A 5,054-nucleotide genomic window follows, 5' to 3' on the forward strand; every position below is an offset into this window, starting at 1 on the left:
TCTAAGACAGCCAGGGCTACACAGCACACAGCTTGTTTTTACAAAAAAAAACAAAAACAAAAAAACAAACGAACAAACAAACAAACAAAAAACCCAGTATCTTACTCTGGGTTCCATATGTGTGTGCACAAGCATACCCACCTGTACATCTGTGTGCAGGCACCACACCTGTATAACATGCACATACCCACTAACTCACCAAGAATCCCATCTGCTATTAGGTTCCCTACAGAGTCAGGCCTTGTTTGAATTATTTTTCCCACTCTAGAAAGACAACTGGACAAATACCGTCAGGTGATCATATTCAAGAGTGGCATACAGGGCTGGTGAGATGGCTCAGTGGGTAAGAGCACCCGACTGCTCTTCCGAAGGTCTGGAGTTCAAATCCCAGCAACCACATGGTGGCTCGTAACCATCCGTAACAAGATCTGACGTCCTCTTCTGGAGTGTCTGAAGACAGCTACAGTGTACTTACATATAATAAATAAATAAAATCTTTAAAGAGAGAGAGAGAGAGAGAGAGAGAGAGAGGCATACAGCACACATACAGTTTCATCTAACAAGGTAACATGACTGTCCTTAAAAGAGGAAGAAACTGCAATCTAGAAATGGTTAAACAATGTGCTCCCCACCCACATCACGGATAGCCTGATACCCCAACACTGGGCAAATATTGATTGACTAAAGTCAATTGGGATTAATTGCGATTTGGTTCCCATTACATGTGTCCCAGAACAGCTTCTGGCAGAAGCACCAGGCGACCAAAAGCTAAATGAAAAGGACACTGCTGCAGTAGCATCCGGAGGGAAGCTCAAGGGTCTGGGTGTGAGGTCTGGCTCTCCACTAACCAGCCAGGGCCTCAGGAAGATCCTTAGTCTTCCTGAGTTCCCGGGTTTTTTTTTTTTTTTTTTTTTTTTGCTGTGGTGAGCTGGCTGCATCAAATGCTTCTCATCATAAGTGCTGTGATGAACACTCATGAAATACCTTGTGAACGTCCCAGAAGGGTTTCCCCTGGAGCGTGAGAGGGTAATAGAGTGGAGCAGAAGCAAGGCATAGGAGCAGAGCCACAGGGAAGTTATCTTTCCGACTGTTTTCTCTAAGGGTGGAAGGATGGCGTCATTAGGTGAATAAGCAAAAGGGAGTGCCAGTAGGGACTCACACAGCCTTCAGCTCAGTGTGCCCTCCTCCCTCTCCCATCCCTTCCCCCCCCCCCCCCCCGTGGGCCCCTGCATGCCTTGCCTTAGGTACTGTCTGTCTATTTGTTCTCATTCTGAGAACCACCTGGTAAACAAGGTGCTTCTGTATGTCTTTATGCATGTGGAGTGATCCAGAGAAGGGCCTTTGTTGGAATGCCCTAGAATCTAGTAAGGGTACAAGCCAGGCCTACTTCCCAGGATTCTCTTGACTGGTCAGATCTTCCTGTTTAGGGACCATGGGTGGTAAGCAGGTGGGAGTGGCAGATAACTAGTATCCCCTAGTCTGATAAGGAACACATTGTCATGAGCTCCTACCTGGTCCTCACTCTCTGATGCTGAAGTGGAGGGGGAAGGGTGAGCAGATGCCTCCTGTGAGAATCCCAGAAGCCTCTTCCTTCTCCGGCTGAGCCCTGGCTGAGTCCGCCTGAGTCTCGTGGAGTGGGCTACACTTGAGATATCCCTCCAGTACAATTTTAGGTACCTCTGGCTCCCTGTAGAGCTTGCAGCATACCAAACTCTTAACCCTCCTGCCTCAGTCTCCCAAATGCTAGAAATCTAGCTTGCCTCATTCCTCAGTTTTGGAATAGAAGAGGAAAGAGGAATTCAGAACCGGAACCTCAGAAGAACTGGTTTATCTAGATCAGGGCCTCCCAACCTTGACTCTGCTGGAGGCCAATTCTGTGTGCTGAAGGATGTTTTAGCAGCATATTTGACCTTCACTCAGTAGGTGCTAACAACACCCTTCCCCCATGGTATAATAAAAAATGTCTCCAGACACACAAATGTGCCCTCAAGAGACAAAACCGCCTTGAGTTGAGAACTATCAACCTAACTGGTTCCTGGGATTTCCTCCTAGTGCCTTGATTTGATGCTTTTGTTCCAGAGGCCTCTTCTAAGGGTCTAGGGTAGAGCAGGCTGATGGGGAGAACCCCAACATCTGGCCTCCACTTTCCACACGCAGCTCAGAGGAGCCCAAGGGAAGCCCCTTGCTTTCCGTATTGGCCAATGCAGCCCACCCAGCTCTCCAGGCCGGTCACCTACTAAGACTGACCCACATTTGCATCCAGACACAGCTCTCAGTCCCCTGTCCTCGCCCTTTGTTAAAACAAATGGCACACCAATGAAAGAAAACAGATTTATGTAATCAAAGTTTTATGTGACATGTGAACCTTCAGATGGAAGACCCAAAGGCCCAGGGGAAACTCTCCATGTTTCTGTGTGGTTGATGAAGGAACAGACATACGGAAAAATGTCATGACAGAATGATTACCTAGGAGGACCTGGCAAGGCTGTTTGGGCTCTCCTTGGCCTGTGATGGGTGGGGTGGGACTCGGCTGGAGTGTGTGTTGGGAGAGGGGGCCGTCTTTGACCTTGACAAAAATTCCTTTATGACTAACTCTTCTACAGGAGGGACTTGGAGTTTAGAGGGCTGGCTTCTCAGGGAAAGGACTTCAGCATCTGTGACCCACCTTGAGGGAGGGGGAAAAGTCTGGTGTGTGAAGCTTGTCTCAGCAGAAAGGGTGCGAGACAGAAGACCAGAGAATTCCTCAGATGAGGCCTCAGGGACCTTCCTCTTTTTTTGTCTTTTTTTTTTTTTTTTCCAGAGCTGAGGACCGAACCCAGGGCCTTGCGCTTGCTAGGCAAGCGCTCTACCACTGAGCTAAATCTCCAACCCCGGACCTTCCTCTTGAGACACTGTTTTCTGATCCCTAAAAAGAGAGGCAATCTCTGGGACGCTGGGATCCTTTCCTCCTCAGGCTTCTCCCAGTTCCCAGGGTGAATTACACGCTTCTGTAATGAAAGGAAATAGTTCCAGGGTTGAGCTGGGAAACCCAAGTCCCTGATGCCCCCTCCTCGGGAGTATGCTGGGAAAGGAGCCTAGTCCAGCCTGGGTCAGGGACCGCTTCCTTCAGCCAGCAGAAGCTTCGAAACCTGCCCCAGGGCAGAGCTAGACACGGACAATTCCAGAGAAACTGAGCGAAGGATGGGGATGTATGTGAGAGGAGGATCCTGATAGTTTTTATTCTCAATCCTTTAGCCGCTGCCTGGGAGGGTGGCTGTCCCCTGCCACTGCTGTGGACAGCCCCTGGACACAGAGCTGACTGCTTTAAGTGTAGCTAGTCAGCACAGACACAGCGGGGAGCAGGTGACACTGCAGGATTATCCTCTGCCACTAGGCTTTCCTGGCTCAGTGCTTTCCCTGGCAGGCGAGGAGACAGAGGGACAGCTGTGGGGACAGGAAACATCTGGGCTGCTGCTTTGCTAGAGTGGTCACTCCTATAGCACAGTGTAGGATGTGACCCTTGGGGACCACTGTAGAAAGGGAGGAGGAGAGAGAATGAGCTGGGAGGTAGGGGCGCGGAGCCAGGATGCTCTTCCCTCTCTCAAGTCATCCCTTCCAGCTCTCCAGAAAAATAAAATACCAACCTTTGGGGTGACAGGGATGGGAAAATGAGGAAATGAATTTGTGGCCCTTTGCTGACTAGTCAGCAGTTTCTTCCTGAGGAAAATCAGGACAAAGAGCCAGATTCTTCAGAACCAGGAAGAAGAGACCAGGATACATTAGAGACTATAAACCCATAAGGACAGATCTCTCAATATTGAAAAGTAAAAGCAAAAACAAAAACAAAAACATTTATTTTTTAAAGATGTATTATTTATTATAAGTACACTGTCTTCAGACACACCAGAAGAGGGCGTCAGATCCCATTACAGATGGTTGTGAGCCACCATGTGGTTGCTGGGATTTGAACTCAGGACCTTCAGAAGAGCAGTCAGTGCTCTTAACCTCTGATCCATCTCTCCAGCCCCTATTTTTTTAAAACAGCATTAGGGACAGAACTTAGGGCTTGTCACAAACCATTGGACCAAACCCCAGTCAAGCTTCCTCCCCCCCCCCCCCCAGTTAAAAATGTTACTGTGGGGCTGGGTATATAGCTCACTTGATAGAATCTTTGCCTAAGACACACAGAACCACAGGTCCAATTCTTTACACTGACTAAATTAGGCATGGTGGCACACATCTATACTCCTAAGCACTTGGGAGATGGAGGGATTGTTTTCCCAGAAGATCTGGGTTTCAATCCTAGCACCCAGACTGGGTGGCACCTAATCACCTATAGCTTTTTGGGATCTGATGCCCTCTTCAGGCCTCCATGGGCACTGGGATGTGCACACACACACACACACACACACACATATGTGATTCTGGAGATAATTGTTTCTCAGCACAATCTTTGGCAGAGCTAACCAAGTGGTGACATACATCAGTAAGTAATTCATTGCTTTTTATTCCAGTCTCTTAGTATACAAATGTGCCAGTCACCTGTTCAAGGATTTGTGGAGTGTCCCCCTAGCTTGGTGATAAGAGCAGATAAGGTTGCTATTTGCCCACTCACACCAGCACTGGCGTAGAAACCTTGAGTTTCTAACTACAGTGTCCTTCTGGGTATACTGTGGACCCTCAGGCACTGACCTTCGGTAGTTTAGTCCCAGTGAGGGGAGGGGAGAAAGCAAAATGAGGGTAGCTCATGGTAGTTGCAACAAACAAATAAATAGAACACCCCCCAAAAATAAAAGCAGGGGCTAGAGAGATGGCTCAGTGGTTAAGAGGTCCTATTCCAGAGATCCTGAGTTTAATTCTCAGCAACTACATGGTGGCTCACAACCATGTATAATGGAATCTGATGCCCTCCTCTGGGTTATCTGAAGACAGAAGCAATGTATATATATACAAAAATCAATGATCAAAAAAATCAAAGCCGGGCGTGGTGGCACACGCCTTTAATCCCAGCACTCGGGAGGCAGAGGCAGGCGGATTTCTGAGTTCGAGGCCAGCCTGGTCTACAAAGTGAGTTC

The sequence above is a fragment of the Mus pahari genome, chromosome 5, assembly GCF_900095145.1.
Source record: "Mus pahari chromosome 5, PAHARI_EIJ_v1.1, whole genome shotgun sequence".
NCBI lineage: Eukaryota > Metazoa > Chordata > Mammalia > Rodentia > Muridae > Mus > Mus pahari.